Genomic DNA, 22,089 nt, shown 5'->3' on the forward strand with positions numbered 1-22,089 from the left:
CAGCACCCCCCATGGCTACACGTTGGGTGCGCAGTGCATGTCAGGAAGGCGAATTTCCTCAAGCAGTTCCATCAGAGCAGATGAGGTTTTTGTGTTAAATGTTGGTCCTTTCTTGTACACATGTGGTCTCTTGGTGAAAGAGGGAGTACACTGGTTTCCAGAGCTACACCTGCAGACCCTGGTCTTAGATTAGGACGCGTAAAGTGCTTTGAAATTCTCTTGATGCCAGCACCTGAAGAAGCGCAGGCTGCTGCACTCGCTCCTTCTGCAAAAGGCAACCCTCCTTGAGGTTTCCCCAAGAAGGGCAGGAAAGAGCAGCCGATGAGGTTGTGAATCAGAAGCTTTATTTGAGTAACGTTTGAGAGACATGGGGTGCGGTGGGGTGTCACGGAGGCGTGCCGAGCTCTCTTTGTCCATAGCTGCGGGGCCTGTGGTTGTGCTTGTAGGACCATGTCAGGGTAGAGGCGGGGTCCCTGTGTGCTTGCTGCTCCTTCGATGGCTGTGGTTGTAGAAAGCTGCAGCAGCCTTCAGGTCAGTGGCCGTGGAGAGACTGGGCAGAGGCAGGAAAGGACAGTGGTAGACCTTGGACTCCTCGGGTCTCTGTGATGGGGTGAAAAAGGAAAATGATCAAAAAGAGCAGCCCCAGCCCACGGCCAGGGGCAGGCGCTGCCTCCCTGCGTGAGACACTCCCAGCCCGACAGCAAGGCCATCCTTCCTGTGCGTCGCTGACAGCCAAGAGTCAGCTGTGTTAGGCCAGGGCAGTGAGACCATAGAGGTGGGGAATGGGCTGGGGCAATCTTATCTGTTCTGGAGAGCGTGGTGAGTTCTCCATCAGAGTGCTGAAAGAGAGAGGCCAGGAGTGTGCCATGGCGTCATTCCCTCACTGTCAGCGTGTCCAACTGTAAGAGAGGAGGCGAAAAACCGAGCAGCCACCCCCTGGCAGCACTGGAAGCCATCCCTTCCTCCCTGTGCGAGGCTCTCCCAGCCTCACTCCGGGGCCGTCCATCTCACATCTCCCTGACGGCCAGGGGATGCCCATCATAGCCCAGCCATGTCACCCTCTGGCAAGCTATGAGAGTGTGGTGGGGTGTGGGTTGAGGATTGCTTATCTGTCCTGGAGAGCGTTGGCAGCTCTTCCTTCCAGCTGAGTTCTCACAGGCAGAGAGGGCAGGATCGTGCCATGGTCTGGTCCCATCACTGTGTGATTGTGGCTGAAAGACAAGCAGCAGCAAACTGAGCAGCATCCCCTTGTGACCACGGGCAGCCCCTGTCTTTCTGCCCATAGCGTGTAACGTCTCACCGAGGCTGTCTGTGTCCCCTTGTTCTGATGGAGCTGTCACAGCTGTCCTGGTCCGAGCGTGTCATCGTCCTGCTTGCTGTGGACCGGAGTGGGGAATGGTTTGGGGCAATCTTACCTGTCCTGGAGAGCGTTGGCAGCTCTTCCTTCCAGCTGAGTGGTCGAGGGCCGTGAGGGGGTAGTGTGCTATGGTCTGGTCCCATCGCTGTGTGATTGTGGCTGAAAGAGAAGAAGCACCAAACAGAGCAGCATCCCCCTGTGACCACGGACTGCCCCCGCCTCTCTGCCTGAGGGTCTCCAGCATCTCACCATGTCCATCCATCTCCAGTCATCCTGATGGAACATCACTGCCTTCCTGTCCCGAGCATGTCCGTCTTCTGCTTGCTGTGAGATCATGCTGGGGTGTGGGTTGGGGCAATCTTACCTGTCCTGGAGAGCGTTGGCAGCTCTTCCTTCCAGTTGAGTGGTCAAGGGCAGTGAGCGGGGAGTGTGCCGTGGTGTGGTCCCATCGCTGTGTGATTGTGGCTGAAAGAGAAGAAGCAGCAAACGCAGCAGCATCCCCCTGTGAGCACGGGCAGCCCCCGCCTCTCTGCCCAAGAGTCTCTAGCGTCTCACCAAGGCTGTCCGTGTCCCATGGTCCTGATGGAGCTGTCCCTGCTGTCCTGGCCCAAGCGTGTCACCTTGCTGCTTGCTGTGGAACATGGGGGGGGTGGTTTGGGGTGATCTTACCTATCCTGGAGAGCATTGGCAGCTCTTCCTCCCAGCTGAGTTCTCTCTCAAGGGCAGCGAGACCAGGAGTGTGCCATGGTCTGGTCCCATCGCTGGGTGTCTTTCCAGCTATAAGAGAGGAAGCCAAGAGAGAGCAGCCTTCCCCTGTGGCCAGGAGCAGCCCCTGCCTCCCAGCCTAAGGCTCTCCCAGCCTCACTCCAAGGCCGTCCTTCCCGGGTCAGCCACGTTGCGCCCACTTTCCGGGCATTTAGACCGTGGTTTGCAATAGATTGGGGTGATCTTATCTGTCCTGAAGGGCGCTGACTGCTTTTCCAGCTGACTTCTCAAGCGCAGAGAGACCAGGAGTATGCAGGGCTCTACTCTCATTCCTGTCTCTGCCGGCCTTTAAGAAGAGAAGGAACAAACCGAGCAGCACCTCCCTGTGCCCACGAGCTGCCCCAGCCTCTCTGACTGAGGGACTCCAGCAACTCACCACGTCCGTCCGTCTCTCGTCATCGTGATGGAGCGCTCCTGCCTTCCTGGCCCGATCATGTCACCTTCCTGCTTGCTGCGGACCATGGTGGGGGTGGCTTGGGGCAATCTTACCTGTCCTGGAGAGCGTTGGCAGCTCTTCCTTCCAGCTGAGTGGTCGAGGGCCGTGAGGGGGTAGTGTGCTATGGTCTCGTCCCATCGCTGTGTGATTGTGGCTGAAAGAGAAGAAGCAGCAAACACAGCAGCATCCCCCTGTGAGCACGGGCAGCCCCCGCCTCTCTGCCCGAGGGTCTCTAGAGTCTCACCGAGGCTGTCCGTGTCCCGTCGTCCTGATGGAGCTGTCCCTGCCATCCTGGCCTGATCCTGTCAGCTGGCTGCCTGCTATGGGAGCGTGGGAGGGTGTGGGTCGGGGTGATGTTACCTGTCCTGGAGAGCGTGGACAACTGTCCGGCCCCGTGCTGGGAAGGAGCGGCCAGGAGCGTGCGGTGGTTCAGTTCCCGTTGGAGGCGAGGGCCTGAGGAGGGAGGAGAGAGGAGCTGAGTTCCTCTGGTTGCCTTTGTGTCCAGAGCGGAGGCTGGAGCCGCAGCAGAGGAGCAGGCAGCCGAGCAGCCTCCCCGTCAGCACGGGCAGCCATGGCAGGGCTGCCCAAGCGCCCAAGTGCCGCTGGGGCCAGCGTTCCGGGGCCAAGGCCGTCCCTGCCCCTTTGTGACATGGGGCACCCCCTGCCTGCTGAGCCACGGGCAGGGCAGCACTGCGGGGGGGTGGGGGGCAGCAGCTGATGCGGAGCCCAGGCCCGGGCCGGGCGCTGGACAAGGTGCCCTGGCGTTTCGGCAGGGCTGCGGGGCCGTGCCAGCAGGCGGTGGGAGCGTGCTGGGGTGCGGCTGGGGCTGTGCTGCCTGCCCTGCAGGGCTGGGAGAGCTCCCTGCCGAGGGGGAGAGGCCAGGAGCGTGCCCCGCTTCGGTCCCATCGCTGCCTGTGCCTGTGCGTGCGGTGTGGCTGGAAGAGGAGAGGCCAGCAGAGAGGAGCCCCTCGGCTGCCCCCCATTGCTGTGCAGGGGGACACGTCTGGTGCTGCCCACCACGGAAGCCCAAAGGAAGAACCACATGAATAAAACCAGTGAAAAACCCAAAGCCACGCGTTGTGATTCTGGGGAGGGGAATCAAGTAGCTGGAGCAGCAATTGCATTGAAATGAATTTTATTTCAGCTAAAGAGTAAAGTTGAGGAAAAAATAAAAAAAAATCCCAAATATTTACTAAAAGTGAAAGCAGTGCTCTTTATGCTGGTGAGCTTGTTTTCTGGTAGCCCCTCCTGCGGCATAGTCACCTACACACATTTGCACTATCACTATCACCATTTTTAACCATCCTGGTGGACCACTAGTGTGACATCGGAGGCAATCTGTGGTTTAGAATTTTTTCCCTTCTCAAGCCCAAACATTTTTTTTGGAGACTTCTCTTGTATGAAATAATTGAGGTCTTGAAGACCTTAATATAATGGAGAACATCTGTAAATCCAAATAATTTCTCTAGTTATAGTACTCTTTGACAATATACCGTGGCAGCCAGGGACTGCTTTATTTTTACCTGCCATGTCTTATTTCCAGTTTCAGACACCAACACATGTATTTGATTTCTTCAAAAATAATAAAAAGTAAATATCAAAGTGCCCTTCCCAGCTGCAATTCATGAATTCTTAAGGCCAGAAAGCAAGATATCTTTCTGGAGCTGTTGTCGTTGTCATTTAATTGTACATCCATTTTAGGTACTGGTTTTGGCATACTTTCATTTACAGAGTACTCTGTTTGATATTTAAGTCTTTTCAGCATAACATTTTTTGTTTAAGCAAAAAGAGGTGGGGGAATAAAAAGCAATTAAAATTCTTTTTTGTGCTTCCCTGACAAATTAGCTTTACTTGAGATCCCCAATGGTACAGAAAAAGAAAAACAAACCTTGATCAGATGTAGTGCCTTGAAGAAAACCCTGTGTACTGAATTATGCTGTGAAATAAGCCTTTGTAATATATTGATTTAAATCTAGAGACACATCTGGACTCTTAGCTTAAGAAAAATAGTACAATGCTTTATTAACTGATGTAAATGATTTCAGATGTTAAAAAAAAAAAAAAAAAAAAAAAGCCAAAAAAACATAGATTAAAAACAGAGTCAAAGTGCAAAATGAAGTCAAAATCCTAGAAATGTCAGATAAGGTCTGGTTCATGCTAAGATTTTTAATCTGAGTATGTAAAGACTAAAAGGAGGGAATAATCGGTTGTTTCCTGCAATTAACTGATCTGCCTGCAGGATAATAATTAAAATGAGTCATATGTAAAAGGAAACTGAATCTTTCTCTCACTTGATTCATTTTTCTTCCATAAATTTGTTTTCAGAATGGCTTTCTTTAGAAGTCTGCCAGAAATTGATATAACAGTGTAGTTAGTCATTAAAGTGCTGGGTGCAATTTCAAAGAAATTCCATGTACAAATGCCATGTATACGTGAAAAATTAGGCACTGCATTCATGTCACCTGAGCTTAGTACCTGCAACGTTTGTAGTCAGTACAAGGGAACTGGAGGTGTCAAAGGGAATGGTGGGGCTGGCACAGTTAGCCCATGGAAGGTGTTGCTCATGTACTGCCTCCTGCTGGAGCCAGAGACACCTGGCTCAGGAGTGGTGGTCATCTCTACCAAGGTTGGATCCTCTTTTGAGGACACACAGGTGTGCTCTGCCCTGCAGTCCCGAAGTATATCCAGTTGAAGAGGTGCCACCTTCACCCACCTTTGGCTTCTAGATTGGGAGCTTGCATGGAAAATGGGCAACTTCATGTCCTGCTGTGGGCTGGGGAAACCATGTGCAGTCACAATTGCTAGCTAGCCAAAGGAGGAGATGTGGAAGATCTGCCCCTTGTATTGAAGATGAACCGCTCATTCTAAGAGTAACAGAGTCAGGAGGACAAGGAGGGGAGACAATGGTTGAAGGAGCCTGGTTCTGTGCAATTTTTTTGGTCTGTGTCTGCAGTTGAGAGTGGGGAATTATGTTTTTTTGTCCCTATGCTTAAGATCATGACTGTATTTAGGCATATTTGATATACATGTGTACATGTATATACATACATTTTCTTAATATATTAAATATGTATTTATTTATATTAATATATATAAGATGCTCAAAGAGTCTAGGAAGTGTGAAGTACCATGTCCATCCCCTGATTTAAACATGGTTATGGATTTATCCGCTAGTGTTGATGAAGGTGGGTGTTGGGTTTCTGGTGCCATTCTGCATATGCCAGGAACTGCTGAAAGAAACTCTGAAACCCAGCAAAGAGCTGACTGCTGAGCTGTTGGTGCCTGTGGGGCAGGCAGGTAGGCTGCTGCAGTATTGTCTTGTTTGACTTGTATTTTAGAAGTGCATTCCCTCCAAATTCTAATTTTAAGAGCCAGCGTAAGCAACATGATGTTAATTTGACATACCTAATTACCAGCTGTGGCTGGTAAGTTCACTTAAAATAGCACCAGAAAAAAATATGCTGTATTTGTTAATATGTTTTGGAAGTATGTGAAGTATCCTTTGTTTATCACCGTGATACATTCCTGAGTATTCAAGGCCTGAGTATTTTCAAGGAGCTGAAAACCGTTGGCTCCAGTAAAAGGAGTGTACAATGAGCAGTACAGTGGAAGATGTACTGCTTGCTATCCCTGGCTGGTTTTTATCATAGATAAAAGGGAAGTGATCTTGTTTTTCTTAAAAATGCTAGGATTAGAGGTAAAGTTTGTCTCTTCTGCAACATGTCTTCTTCTTTGGGTACTCACTTAAGACTGTTTACTTGGAGCTGTGCTAATATGTGTCAGTTACTTTTTTTCCAAAGAGATAGTCAAAAATACATTTTTTAAAGTTGGTTTTGTTCTCTAAAATTGGCTATCCTCTTCTGAAAAAAATCTAAGAGTAATCTCTGCTATTCAAGAAATGGAGATTTATCCAGCAATTGAGTTAAAATGTTTAATCAGGTAAATTTTTCAGGGATTTTTTGATGTTGTTCGGTAGGATTGTAAAGCCTTTAATTGAGAAAATCAGTTTAAATTAGTTTCTTGGATCATAAAGGATGAAAAATAGTGTTCAGACCACCTGGTTCCTAGTTGATAATTAAAGTGAGCCTTAAGAAAGTTACTTCATATGTAAATGTTTTCATTTGCTAGTGGCTATCCTATATATTTACACATCAAAGGCTGCAAATAGTTTTTTTAAGGCTAACTGACTTATTCTTTCTGCAGACTGAAAGAGTTAATGTTTAAACACATTGAACCAAGGGGTTAACATCTCTTCAAGTGATTGTTCAGACTGGTTAAATATTTTGCCAATTAAGAAGCAATAGATTTTATCTTTCCCTCTAGAGTGTGTGTGTGTGTTTGGGGGTTGTCAGAACTTGATCATTTTAGCAGTTACACTTGCTGTAAGCGGCTTATACTTATTGACTGAATTCTTGGTTTGAAGAGAACATTTTCTGAAATATAGTGGAATCTAATTTATTTCACATTGTTGCCAGAGAAAGGATTATTGAGTTTTGCTTGTTAGAGACGCAGATGACAGATGCACTGACACAGAAATACATATATATTGCAGATGGATTTAAAATCTGGACTGTCTTTGAATTTCTCCTGCATAAACTGAGAACTGAGCTTCACTGTACTTAGTGTGTAAGTAGCATAGTAGCCAAATGAAGCTTAACTAAAACCATGAAACCTGTCAAATTTGCTCTGCAACACCTGCAGTATGAGATTGACATGCAGAAGAGAGCTAGAAAGAAAAGGACAAGTTTTGTGTGGTATCCAATCAGGAAAAGGAGCAGGTTTTTCTTCTGTAAGAAGAGAGCTGGTTGTATCTATTTAAAACAAAAGAACAAAAACAAAACACATTTTTCTGGGAAGGTAAGTCTTACTGTGGTTGGGTAGGAACAATGCAGCGGGACTTCTAAAGGCACACAGGATGGACTCTTCTGTTTGTTTGTTTGCTTGTTTGTTTGTTTGCTTGTTTGTTTGTTTGTTTTAATTTTTATTTTATTTGACTTGCTGATTATCTCAAAGGAACGTAAATGAAGAATGTCTTGTGACCCTGGGAACTAAAACATCCCTCTATTTCCAACGGTATTCAATGCAGGCATGTTTTGGGAAGCATGTTTTTGGAATGATCAATAAAAAGTGCCTCTGGGTTGCTTCGTGATGTGTTGTGGACAGTGGTTCTCTTGCGGTGTGTGTTGTTAGACTGAATGCTGTTAGTTTATTTTTGCTATTTTTGTTATATGCCTGTTTTTCTGTGCAGTACGACTTCATGCATTTCTGTTGCTCCCAGAATTACTGGAATCTTTGTGTCATTATCTCATCTGCAGCAAAAACTACTGTATTGGTATTAACCACTTGTGGTAAATTTTTGATAACTAGGTGCTTTGCTTGAAAGGTTGGAAATTCTTTATAAAAGGGTGGTTAGTTTTCTTTCTTTGGTCATTGTTGGTAGAATCTCCACCCTCTTAAGAGAAGAGCTTGCCAATTCTCTTGCTTTTGAAGAAGGGTGCAAATGAAGTCTTATCTGAAGAAAGATTTCTTTATCTCGATTGGGACAGGAGGTTCTTCCAATGTCACCATTTACTTTGTTATCACTCTAGAAGTATAAAGGTCTGTTTTCCATAGTGGCCAGCTGTTGATGTTTCTTATCAGGAGATAATTTAGTTTCAGAGAGTATCCACCCTTGCAGTTCTGAAGCTTGGGCATCACATTTACCCATAACATTGTTGTGGCACTCTTCTTTAAGTAGGTTTATTCAGATAGTATGAGGCAAATAATTTTTTGGTGTCATTTGACCACTGAAAAGCATCTGGTGATGTTCAGAACAGTGGTAAATGGGAAGATTTTGTAACTGTTTTCCTTTCTGATTCAAAAATTACATAACAGAAGTGTTTTATCACTCAGGGCGTATTTCAAGTGATCAGATATGGGTTCAGATATAATCAGGGAAATTAGTTAGTTATCTGGTAGATAAGTTTAGGCTAATGAAATACCTGTTCTTTAATTAAGCTTTTTCTGAACTACAATTTAAAATACATGTGTTTTTAGGTGATCCTATGTGCTTGCATAGTGGACATGAAAGATGCAGGTTTATTTTTTTGTTTTGTTTTGTTTCTGTAATCTTAAGAATTCTAAAAAAAAAAAAAAAAAAAGATTAGGCAGTAGATCATTAGCTGTTACTATCATACTCTTTAAACTTATTTACATTTTTCCATTTGAGAAAAGCAACAGCCTATAAGTAAAATATTCTGTGGAAGCATCATGTTTTCCAATAAAAACTGTGAAACATTCATTTGTCCCTGAAATGGGATAATCTTGTGCACATATTTGTAATATATCCATTTGCTGGTTATTACACAATATACTGTGAACACATCTATGGCAAACTCTTTAGGACACATAGTGACCTTATGGAACACGTTAGTCCCTAACACCTTAGTTTGCAGATGTTTTATTTTAATGAAAGGCTGTGCTATGGACTTAACTGTTCTTGTGTTACTCAGTAAGAACGAGTGCATGGTTTTATTTACATTAAGCTGTTGTGCTCTTCAGTCAGTTAAAACAAACAAGCAAGCACATAACATTTTTAGGTAGGTCTCCTAAATCTGAAGGAGTTTCTGTTTATGTTGTGCCGTGACTGAAGAAAGCCTTAGCGTGAACAATTACCAAGACCATGTATTTTTTCACTACTGCAGATTTAATATAAAGCAGAGATGTCTGGAGTCATCAGCAGAAATCAATGCATAGCATGACTTCTGTCAAAAGATACAAGAAGAAAAACAGCAGATGAGACAAATTAGAGGTGTTTTAAAATCCTGTAGATGAAACAGCCTTTTCAGATGGTACTTAAACTGAGCACTCTTGTGAGCCGCCCAGTGTCTTCATCCCTGAAACCTGAATGAGGGATAATGACTGCTCACAGGGTGAAGTTCCTGCCTCTGCTTCTGACCAGTGCTTCTCTTCTCTCCTCTCCTCTCCTCTCCTCTCCTCTCCTCTCCTCTCCTCTCCTCTCCTCTCCTCTCCTCTCCTCTCCTCTCCTCTCCTCTCCTCTCCTCTCCTCTCCTCTCCTCTCCTCTCCTCTCCTCTCCTCTCCTCTCCTCTCCTCTCCTCTCCTCTCCTCTCCTCTCCTCTCCTCTCCTCTCCTCTCCTCTCCTCTCCTCTCCTCTCCTCTCCTCTCCTCTCCTCTCCTCTCCTCTCCTCTCCTCTCCTCTCCTCTCCTCTCCTCTCCTCTCCTCTCCTCTCCTCTCCTCTCCTCTCCTCTCCTCTCCTCTCCTCTCCTCTCCTCTCCTCTCCTCTCCTCTCCTCTCCTCTCCTCTCCTCTCCTCTCCTCTCCTCTCCTCTCCTCTCCTCTCCTCTCCTCTCCTCTCCTCTCCTCTCCTCTCCTCTCCTCTCCTCTCCTCTCCTCTCCTCTCCTCTCCTCTCCTCTCCTCTCCTCTCCTCTCCTCTCCTCTCCTCTCCTCTCCTCTCCTCTCCTCTCCTCTCCTCTCCTCTCCTCTCCTCTCCTCTCCTCTCCTCTCCTCTCCTCTCCTCTCCTCTCCTCTCCTCTCCTCTCCTCTCCTCTCCTCTCCTCTCCTCTCCTCTCCTCTCCTCTCCTCTCCTCTCCTCTCCTCTCCTCTCCTCTCCTCTCCTCTCCTCTCCTCTCCTCTCCTCTCCTCTCCTCTCCTCTCCTCTCCTCTCCTCTCCTCTCCTCTCCTCTCCTCTCCTCTCCTCTCCTCTCCTCTCCTCTCCTCTCCTCTCCTCTCCTCTCCTCTCCTCTCCTCTCCTCTCCTCTCCTCTCCTCTCCTCTCCTCTCCTCTCCTCTCCTCTCCTCTCCTCTCCTCTCCTCTCCTCTCCTCTCCTCTCCTCTCCTCTCCTCTCCTCTCCTCTCCTCTCCTCTCCTCTCCTCTCCTCTCCTCTCCTCTCCTCTCCTCTCCTCTCCTCTCCTCTCCTCTCCTCTCCTCTCCTCTCCTCTCCTCTCCTCTCCTCTCCTCTCCTCTCCTCTCCTCTCCTCTCCTCTCCTCTCCTCTCCTCTCCTCTCCTCTCCTCTCCTCTCCTCTCCTCTCCTCTCCTCTCCTCTCCTCTCCTCTCCTCTCCTCTCCTCTCCTCTCCTCTCCTCTCCTCTCCTCTCCTCTCCTCTCCTCTCCTCCCTAATTCGGAAGAAATCTATCCAAGCTTTTAAGTGTAGTTTCCTACTAAGAGGGTCTGTCAAGTGCTGGTGTAAGGGAGGGGAAGAGGTTGAACTAAGCAGCCAGATGCAAGGGAAGAGGAGAAAGTGAGGGTAAGGGGTGACAGAAGGAAGGAAGGCATCTTGTTTCCTTTTGGATGGCAAGAAGACTCCAAACGGGCTCAAATGCTCCTGAAGCTGCAATCTTGGGGTTATTTGCAAGCCTTCAAGCCAGCCCTCTTTCTTCTACCAGATGCTTTTCCTTTTGGGTGCAGAAGGGGCTACTCATCATTTTGATCAAAGGAGGTCAGTGGACAGAGAAGACTGTAAGATGTATGAGAGGCTTTAGGAACAGATCTCAGTCTTGGCTGCCTCTAACAGCCACGACATGACTGAAGTCATGAAACCATCCTTGTTCCGCTTCAGATCAAAGCTTTGCAATCTGCTCCCCATCTTACTTCTACTTCCAGATAATTGGGGACAAGCACAGCAGGACGCTGTCTGTCTGACACTTCCAAATAAATTCTTAATGTGGAGATTCCTCTTCAAAGCATTCCCTCTTCACCGTCCCCAGCGGTTATTCTTCGCAGATGGAAGGAAGCCATTTTGTTTTCACAACTTCTGCCGTTACGGTTTGATTCTCCCCCGAGTATCTCTTTTTTCCAGGATTACAGTAGCAGTAATGTTAGTTTTGGAAAGAGGAAAATACTCTGTTCTGTTTTTTTGGAAATCTTAGTGCTTTGTGCAAAAAGAGGAGATCTGTGGTGCCGTGGCCGCTGTGTGTAGTACTCTGGATTGAGGAGTGACTCGGAGACATGGCACGGGCTGTGTAGAGATGAGTCTTTCCAGGTACAAGGCTACGCCTTAGAAAAACATTGGCAGAAGACACTGCTGTCTGCATCAAGGAGCAAGTGATACCCCAGAAACAAAGCTCCTCCTGAGACCTATCAAAATATTTGGTGTGTCGCAGAGATATACTAAGTGACTAAGTTACTGATCGAGTGATTACAGATGTCTCTCTTCCACATCCTCATCTGCTGCAGGGATTGTACATGTCTTCGTCTATTGGTGGCAGAGCAGAACTTATGTTGGGAGGGGTCTTCCTGATTCATTTCAGGGAGGGTACAGGTATTTGAGGGTCCCCTCTATTTATACTCAGGAAGAGAGTGGTTCATGTGTGGCAAATGTGGCACTGGTGAGTATCTTGGTACTTGCAACGAAAACTGCAGAGCGATTCCCCTGTATGAGGTGAACCAGAGCTTCCAGTCTCTGCCAGCTGGCCACACTCCCTGCAAAGGACAATGGATCAGCTCCTGTGTGACAGTGCCAGCTGCCAGAGTGGCACTGTAAGCCCAGATGGTAGGTTTGTGATCGATCTCTATGCATCTGGAAACTATGAATGCTGTGTGCAGTGGTTTACAGTGGGAAGTGTTATTTGTTGTTTTTTGTTTTGTTTTGTTTTGTTCTTTTGCTGTCTTGTTTTTCTTTAAGGCTGTACTTGAATAAGATTTTTGGTTATTTGTTTTGGTTTTTAACATATATGTACTTAACTCATCTTTTTATTGGTCTCCTGTAACAGAATAAAAGAAAGGTCTACAAGCCAGCCCTAATACCATCTATACTTTTCTGTCTGGGGAACACTTTTCTCTCTCTCCTTTTTTTTTTTTTTTCTTTTTTTTTTCAAGAAAACACTAAAGCCTTACAAATGCACCTTGGCAGATGGAGTTTACTAATGAACTCAAATAGAAGATTGCTATTCACGTGAATTTAAAATGAGTGTTTGGATGATGTGGTATGTTGCTGGACTAGGCTCCAGAAAGAAGTGAGCAAGTGGGTGTACTGGTTTATGTAAAGTTCATCAGTTAAATACCGTGCTAAACATGTGAAACATAATGACTTTTTATGAGATTTTTGGATAAAAGTATGATGAAATACTGATGATATTAGCACATGCAAGAAGAGTATTCTTTGCAAGGATCCCAACATGAAATGTTTCCTTAAGGCACATATTCCAACCCTGCTGTTTATAGATTTGGACTTCATTTCTCCCAACACTATATTAAAATGTCTTGCTGTATCTAGAGATCTAGTACATCTCCACTGGGAGATTTTATTTGATTTTGAGCACTTTTGTAGGAAAAAATAAATGTTTCTTAATCATAATACCATTTTTTGTAACTGTCATGCCCATTCACTCTATTATATTAACTCAAAACCTCTTCTGTCTTCATTTTAATATCAATATTGTCCTTAGAAGCTTTCTGCCCAGAACAGTTGTACAACTTGACAGACAACTAGATCCTTATTCAAGCACGAGTTCAGTGTTGTGCACATTCGCTTTTCAGTCTCGATCCCCAGTGTGTTGCAGATATTTTATCTAATTTCTGTAGAAGCACAGGAGAGGCAGAAAACCGGTGAAGAGCAGACAAAGGAGGATGATGTTGGTTTGCCATGTGCTGTATGTCCACACCTGAAGACTAATTCTGTCCTCTGCTTCCTGAAAATATGAGTCCCATTCAAATGGATCTGTGCATGTTTATGTAAGGAAAAAAGAAGAACTGTATTGTTTACCCCTAACTTTGTTTTCTTTATAGGATAAGTTTGCATAGACTCTCCTTAGTTACCTGTCTAAACAGTGGAATGGTCCTCTTGGAGTATGAATTTGTTTCTAGGTAGAACATAGCCTGCATTGCAGAAAGATGAATGAATTAAAGGTTTGCTAAAAGTAATCTGCAGTTTAGGAAATCACCTTTTACCGGATGATGTAGGGTACGTTATAGTATGATACAGCTTTCCAGAATGGCATGAAGCACAACAAAGGTGACCAACTGCATCAACAGATTCAGAGACAAGTGACAAGCAGGCTTTTCATTTTTATTTTCCTTTGTGGCAGGCTTAATTTTGGTGGTTATCAGTGAGGAACTGGATTTGCTGTTACCTTTTGACTTTTCCAGCTGCACTCTTACTTCTGTTCAGTCTGTGCTATCCATGGCTTCAGGCTATTCTAGGCTTCTACACAGATGAGAAAGCAAACAACTTCTGACATCCAAAACCAAACCAAAACAAATCCCCCTGTAAAAGAGTTTTCTGTGCCTTTTTTACCTCTGCTCTGTCATACTCTGTTTTGGGATTTGAGATAATCCTTATTGAAGTTCTATATACTGTCCCCATCCAGCAAACTTTAAAGGAGGAACAGTTAATGCATGATTAATTGCCTTTGCTGGTTAAGTGGGATTTGACTCTTTGTGGGATGTCAAAAGAAAGTAAGTTTCTTTTATAACTTCAAAAAGTGGGATGGTTTCAGTAAGGAGAACTTTACATCCAGGGCCTGGAAGTTTTCAGAGATATTTGAGAGGGATGGATAAGTTTTTGATACGAAACCTTGGAATTCAAGATTATACAAAGTATGTTTTTTATCAGTAATTTACATATAATTATTTTCTGTCTTTATCTTTAGAATATTTTATTCCTGCTTCCAAAGCTTCCTTAATTTTTCTGTTTTCCTAGACCACCACCATTCTCATTCTTGTGGCCCTTGAAAAGAGGAAATGCAGATGGTATCAGTTTTGAACTAAATGGTGATGTGTCAGCCTCCATCTTGTAGGCTGGAGGGTTTTTTGCTTAGTTTTAAATCCAACCATTGACTTCTGAAGTTGCTCCAAGGTGTACATTTTCACAGCATCTCCTCAACTGCTGGTAGCCAGACTTGCTTTAGAGGCTTATTCTCAGTGAGGAAAACTTTACAGCAGGGCACATGACATGGTCACTATCCTGTTGTTTAAAGGCATCCATCTGTTTACTTTTGAGAAGTGTGGGAACTGTGAAGGAGCCGACTTCACAAATTTGCGTAAACAAAACTCAATGAGACTGGCTGTCAGGGAAAAAACAACATCCACATATACTACTGAAATGAAGATTCTGCAGATGGGCCTGGTAAGATTATTTCTAGATGTGTAAATTGGTACTTTTTTTCAAAATGAACTACAACTGATGCTCTACCAATTATCCTGCTTAATCATTCAAAGAATAAATTGGGGTATTTACAGATAATTCATTTTCCATCTAGAGCTTTTGTTTTGCATATATATCAAATAATTTAAAAAAAAAGTTGAATATTGGGCAGTGGAAAAGCAATGCGGTATGTCATCTCTTAAAAATAAATAAATATGGTGAAGATCACTGGAGGCTGCCAAGCATAGACCTAGAAAATTTTTGTAAGAATACTAGTAGTCTTTGTCCAACTTTTGTAGATTGTCTGCTTTTAATTAGTCCCCAGCAGTAAAAAATATTGAGCTTAAAGAGCAGTGTACTCTGTGCTTTTGTGCTTTGAGTGCTTATGCTTCTGGAATCTGGTTTTCCCAATGCTCTGTAAAGATTACATGCAGTAAACTGACTATGTTTTGGTTGCTATGAACAAATGAGGAATTTGAAAATACAGAAACAAGAGAGGAGAAATTGATCCTGGTGTTACACAGGAACATCTGTCTGGAGTTTCAAAGGCAGCTAGCAATCAGCTAAGGCAGATTTTCTGTCTGGCTGTATGAGGACTGTGTGAGCTGTTGTGTCTATATTGAAGCTGCTATTGTTCTCCTGCTGTGAAATGACAGATGGATGTGTCTATTCTGAGAGATTTGTGACTTTTGGCTGACTCGTGCTTTCAGAATTCATGCATAATAGAGCTTTCTCTAGTCCTTCAAGAGGGAAGAAAAACAAAAATGGGGGAAAAAAAAAGCAACAAATGAAACATATGGTGCCAGTCTGTATTGTGAAATCATCAAAAGTATATTTCTATCTTCTTTTTGAATACAGATTATTTTTTTTCTGAAGGGGAGCTATTGGCTTTTGGTTTATTTATGTGAGGAAGTAACATGTTCAGCACATGTATATGGTCTCCTTTGACTGAGATAAAAACATAAAAAATTATGGTGCTATTCTAAAGTATTTACATAACCAATCAATGCTGAAAATCTGGATCCTAAATAAAAAGAATGATGATGAAGACAGAATTTATTAACAGTTTGAGAAGGGAAAGTATATAATTCAGAAATACATGTTGTGTTTATATTGATTAGTTTTCTGAGTTTGCTTTACTTCATATGTAGCATGTATATGTATGATAATTGGGTTAATGAAAATATTGTATGTATATGAAAACAGGGCTTTTGTGGCTAAGTCTTAATAATACATTCATCTATGTTCAATCCAAGTAAATATGTTTCTGTCTTGAACTAAATGATCCTAGCATTAAAAAAGGAGATGGAATGAGCACTACTCTTGGAACTTCTAAAGAAAAAGTACTACCAGATCAACTGGGATAGTTGTTACAAAGCAAAACTGGATGCTGATGCATACTTCTCAGTTTGCATTTGTTTAGTTTAAACACTGAAGTTTTTGCTTCTATAATGCTTCCTCTGCAAGTCTGTGAATCGCTAAGGCAATCCATTGGTAAAGTATGCACTACTGTAATTGTTTAAACTGAGAGCTATGAACCATCCTTCTGGAGTGAAGGGTCTGTTTAAACAAAGTGTTTATTTAAGCTCTGTACAAACAAATACCTAATGAAGAGCTATATATTGTAAAAGAGGAAAACATGAAGTGGGCTGTGGGTCAAGGCACCATCTTTCTTTTCCAGGATGTTTTATTGTCACATTAATAGTAGATCTATGTTATTAATTGATGGGAAAGCCAGCTATTTAGTTAAATATTTGACTTGTCTTTTCTCATGGTTTCAGCATGTTGTGTACCTGGATGTGTGGCAAAGCATTGGTGGAAGTGTATCGCTTCCAGAGCATTAGGCTGAGTCAGCAAGTTGGTGATTCTGTCTTTCTCTTAAACTAGAAAGAGGTTGTCAAATCTAATTCCTTCATTTGCCGTTTTCTGTGGAAAATCATTTCTTTCTGCTAATATACAACTTCATAGGTCAAAAATAATTTGTGCATTTCAAAGCAGTGTGTTTGGGTGCTAATATGCATGTTTAGCTTGATCCTCTTGATCCTTGATTACTTGATCCTCTTCAGCATTATCTGAGTTGCAGTGAAAGGGTTCCTGCTTACCTGAATGATTTTTGCCAGCATGGATCCACAGTCCTTGCCAGCTGTGTTTCTGAATGACTCTAAGATGTTATGCTAAGGGTATGATTGATTTCAGCCCTGTCTTTCTTGAATGATAAAGTATAATTACTGCTGTAACTATGAGTTTTGGGTAAGTCTCTTAAAGGCTCTAGCACTCTGATGTCTGATAAAGATATATTACTATACTGACAGCAAACAGTTGATGTGGGGTTTTGTACTGCTTAAGTCCCTTCATTGCGTTGAACATGGCAAGCTGGAATTGTGCAGTACCTGTGCACAAGTAAAATTACAGGCTGCAAGCTGATCAAACTTTTAAGTATGGATATTTTACTGTTGAGTGAGTACTGGTGAAGGGAATGGCTCTACTATTGTACTTTCTGAACTACAGGAAGATTTGAAGCTCCGATGCATGTGTTAACCTAACTCAACATCCACAAAGACAGGTAGCATTGATGGAAAATTTAAACAGAATGCATAATTGCCAGAAATTGTGTGTGTTGTATAAACAGGGAAAATAATATTTGACTCTTTCATTCACTTGTTCTTAGCTTTTCCTTTCCTTTAAAAACTTCTTTGTCTTTATTATTTATTTTTTTTTAACGAGAAAAAAAAAAATAGAAGGAGAGAAAGAGAAGCACCTTTTGATGCTTTTCTTCTGTGCCTTGAAGGCTAAATAAGTTAGTGTAACAAATATTTAAATCAGTGCATTTATGGTAGCATTGTCACTGGCAGTACCAACAGGTTGCTTTAGCTGATTGATGTATAATGCGTGTTAGAGGTGTAATGTCTTTTTCATGTGCCGGATCCAGCGTTCATCTTACTTTCTAAGTAATCTGACATTTCCATTTACTTCAAGGCAGGTACTGAGAATTAAAAAGAAAAAAATAAAATAGCCTTTTTGGTATTCTTGTGCTCTCTGTTTCCTGGCAAGCTGTCAGAACGTTTTTTGTGTCTCCTGTCCCTGACAGGGTGAGCTACCTTACAGTCTCTTGGAGAATTTCCTAACTATGGGCCTTTTGAGACACGTCTGGGGAGAACTTGGCAGGAAAGAGACAGTTCTGACTGAAATTGAGAGCTAACAGGGGATTTCCATTAGTACAATAGCCTCTCGTTATAGCAGTAACTGCCTCAGACCGGAACGATGGAGACACCAGCTTCCTGCGCTTTCCCAGCAGAGTGGCTGAAGGCGATACCCAAGCAGGCCCCCGCTTCCCAAATCTGGCCAAAGGGGTTTACTGAGTTATTCAGAAGTGCATTGTTAAACATCTGTTTAAACAGTCTGTTTTATTACCCCTTAACATGCTTCTCAAGGTAAGCAATAAGGCTACTGGCCTACGTTATTTTTTACTCTACTAACCTTATTTTGTTTTATTTTTGGAAGCTGTTTGACCTACTGATTACCCTTAAGCAACAAATTACTGATTTTATTCTATCTAGATGGCCAGGAGTAACCCTTACTAAAGTCGTTTCCCATCATTTTCCTCTCTTGTTCTCTCCAGGGACCTCAGCATACTGTTTAAGCCTCTGATTAATTTATCTTGCTTTTTCACTGATTTTAATAGCTTACCGTACTCATGTAAGACCTAGGAGGTTGCCAAGCCAAAGTCAGCATTATCCTTCTTTTGTCTGAAGAGAGTCTTTGGGATGGAAGGAGGAGACTCTCTAGAGGATTGGAGAAGAGCAAATGTAGAACTAGACTCCATACATTTTTTTTTTTTTAATGTGATTGGCAAAAAGAAGGGAATTATAAGACAGTCAGTAAAATCTTAAGAGAAGGGAAAATTATAAGCCAGTGAGCAAAACCTTTATCCCTGCACATTTTTTAACAAGTTATTAGACAGTTGCTTTGTAAGCACCTCTGGGAGATTAAAATTTATAAGTATCCAGCATATATTTATCAAAAACAAACGGTGACAGACAATTTTAATTTCCTTCCTTGGCAGTGTAGCTGGCTTTGTAGATTAAAAGTTCAGTAGATGGATGAGGTATCTTGACATTGTTATTTTTTTTTTCGTGCAGTGACTGCACATGATATTCTTTGTGCTATCTCATGGCTAAGGAACTCCACGTGAAGTCACTATGATGGTTGAGAAAAGGTCTCCAAGTATAGTATTGATGGATTACTTACAGCTAAGAGGGCATTTCATATAGGTCAGTGTGTTTTCTGTTTGGTGATCTGTATTTTATTTAGGCAGTTGACTAGCAGAATACACAGAATGTGTTTGTTAACAGCAGCAAGCTAGGGTGTTGCATTAGCATGGTGGAAATTTAAGATAAATTCTGAATGATGACAAAAAATGATTTGCAAGCTGTGATCTCCAAATGAAGTGAATCCAATGATTGCTTACAAGGTGTAGAGAAGGGTAACTCACAAAATAAGCTTATTTTGACTAAGCCAAAATTCACACATGGTACTGTGCCTCCACTAGAATATTTAATGGTTTCTCATGTGGAAAAGTGTTGTTTGAAAAGCCACCATCCTGATAATTTGGAGAGAGAGCCTAAAGGCTATCCAAATGCAAACTGAAATTCCAAAAGGTGAGCACAAGTTGGTATGGTTTGCACAATTTTTGAAAGAAGAGTTGAAACCTAAAATAGCGTAGCCAAAGAAAACCTGGGGTTTATGATTGAATGACAAATAGCACCCAGGATGTATGAACAGGGAATGTCACATGCAAGAAGGGCAGTAGCCATTTTTCTCATCACTGGTGATATCTCATACACAGTATTGTATATATTTTAGGGTTACTAGCTTTTTTCTTTTTCTTTTTTTCTTTTTAAAGGACACAAACATTTTGAGAGTGTTTTAAGAAAGCATCTGTAACAAAGTGCTTTGAAAAACCAAGAAAAATTTGAAGGAAGTGACTGTTTCATCTCACTGAGGGTTGTAGGAGACACATCTCATGGGAAGTGAAAGGCTTTGTAGGAGATGGTCACTAGTGGGGTCCTCCAAGGCTCCATGTTAGGGCCAATCCTCCTCAATGTTTTTATAAACTATTTGGATGTAGGACTAGAAGTTGTTTTGAGCAAATTTGCCAATGACAATAAACTTGGAGGAGTTGTGGACTCAGCTGAGGGTGGAAAGGCCTTGCAGACAGATCTGGACAGATTGGAGAGCTGGGTAATTACCAACCACATGAAATTTAACAAGAGCAAGTGCTCGGTCCTGCACCTGGGATGGGGCAACCCTGGCTATATGTACAGACTGGGTGATGAGATTCTGGAGAGCAGCCCCACAGAGAGGGATCTGGGGGTTGTGGTTGACAGCAAGGTGAATATGAGCCAGCAGTGTGCCCTGGCAGCCAGGAAGGGTAACCGCATCCTGGGGTGTATCAAGCACAGCATCGCTAGTCAGTCGAGGGAAAGGATTGTCCTGCTCTACTCTGCGCCAGTGTGGCCTCATCTCGAGTACTGTGTGCAGTTCTGGGCAACACGGTAAAAAAAGGATGTAAAACTGTTGGAGAGTGTCCAGAGGAGGGCGATGAAGATGGTGAAGGGCCTAGAGGGGAAGACATATGAGGAGTGGCTGAGGTCACTTGGCCTGTTCAGCCTGGAGAAGAGGAGGCTGAGAGGAGACCTCATTGTGTCTACAGCTCCCTCATGAGAGGGAGTGAAGGGGAAGGCGCCGACCTATTATCCTTAGTCACGAGTGATAGGACCCAGGGAAATGTTGTCAAGCTGAGGCAAGGGAGATTTAGGCTAGACATCAGGAAGAGGTTCTTCACCAAGAGGGTGGTCACACACTGGAACAGGCTCCCCTGGGACATAGTCACTACACCAAGCCTGTTGGAGTTTAAGAAGTGTTTGGACTGTGCACTTAATCATGTAGTCTAAAATTTTGGGTAGACCTGTGTGGTGCCAGGAGTTGGACTCCATGGTCGTTATGGGTCCCTTCCAACCTGGGGTATTCTATGATTTTATTCTATTCTATGAGATACTACTATTTTTTCTGCTTTCTCTAGTGGGAGATAGTATGACTTGGAGTGGATAATAGAAAGATAAGAACTGTCTAAGGTATACAAATTTCTGTGGCAGCTGATTGATACCCTGCATTTATGATGTGGTTTAGCTCTCATATTCTCAATAACACATGTGTAAGTTAGTTGTTGAATAGATGACTTAAAGATGTTGTGAAATAGCCTTCGAAATGAGAGAGATATCCAGAAACTGGTGAGACATGAGACACCAAATATTTTCATGGAGGAACTATCTATATTTGCTTGTATCTCACAGTAAGTATTAGATAAGATGATCTTCTGAAGTCTTTTCTGGTTCCATTTGTGATTCTACTCGTGTAGGTGCAATTTGATTCAAGGAAAAAAAAAGCAAACTGGCTTCTGAAACAAGAGCTAGTCTCAGAGGAATGACTGTTTTTTATATATATTTGGGAAATACTATGTCAGAGAGTAGTGAGGTGCTCTATTCCTTCAGCAGACTTGATTTGACCAAAATTCTAGATAAAACTGAAGTGATGCAGATTTTGATGGAAATGTAATGGTTAACTGAAAACAAACAAACAAACAAACAAAAAAGTAAAAAAAAAAAGTAACATTTAAGACAAGAAGGTAGCAGAAATTTTGGTCTAAACGACTTCTACCCTGGACTGAGTAAGATCATTGCGCTGCACTGGAACACTCCGGAGATGAGATCCACCTGTCCAGTCTTGATTTCTGGAACAGCATTCTAAAAGTGCACTGGTATTTAACCTCTTTGCAGAAAGCAACCTCAGTCTTTATATCTGGTTGTACCTAATTTGTTTTCCTGTTTGAGAGCTAGCTGTGGATCATGGCTTGTTTCTCAGCAGTGAATAAAATCACAGATATGAAAGAAGTAAAATCATTTTTCTCATCTGTAATTTTTGTTTCTCACAATACTTATACAAATGTCCAAATCTGTTGTCATACATTATATCAGGTTGTTTGCAGAAATAGTAATTAATGCTTCTTGTGAAGGGGAGGAGGATTGAATGGGAGGGGAATAACACTCTAATGTCTCTGTACATTTTGTGCATGTTGGTTTGTCTGCCTTTATTTGGCATTTTTTCCAGTACTTCATGAGAAAAGAAGAAAAGCTGTATTCTGGTCAGACCAAGTGTCCTTTTAGCTCAATGTTCTCATGGAAGGCAGCCAGTAAAGGTGCTTTGGGAGAAAAATGTAAAAAGTGCATTAAGTATAGTGAGTCTTTCCCATGGTTGGGTCCCTTAATTAGTGTTTTAGGGACTGCCTTAGCTGAAAGTTGCACACAAGCATGTTTGGTTTAAATAAGCAGTAGAATGTCCGCCATTTGAGAATTTACATGTAGTTCTTTTTTGAGCCCATTTATGCTTTGT

The 22,089-nt window shown here is 43.0% G+C and overlaps 1 protein-coding gene across 5 annotated transcripts in view; it reads left to right on the forward strand.

The window, feature by feature from the left end:
* Nucleotides 1-22,089, forward strand: part of LHFPL2 (LHFPL tetraspan subfamily member 2) — a 130,881-nt gene that overhangs the window by 23,857 nt on the left and 84,935 nt on the right. The window contains exon 1 of one of the 5 annotated variants that reach the window (XM_072030723.1): nt 18,048-18,071. The exons of the other annotated variants lie outside the window; for them this stretch is intronic. The gene's annotated coding sequence lies outside the window, so the exon portion shown is untranslated. Of the gene's footprint in view, nt 1-18,047; nt 18,072-22,089 lie in introns of those variants that run through there. 5 annotated transcript variants of the gene reach the window in all.

The sequence above is a fragment of the Anas platyrhynchos genome, chromosome Z (assembly GCF_047663525.1).
Source record: "Anas platyrhynchos isolate ZD024472 breed Pekin duck chromosome Z, IASCAAS_PekinDuck_T2T, whole genome shotgun sequence".
In the NCBI taxonomy this organism is placed as follows: domain Eukaryota; kingdom Metazoa; phylum Chordata; class Aves; order Anseriformes; family Anatidae; genus Anas; species Anas platyrhynchos.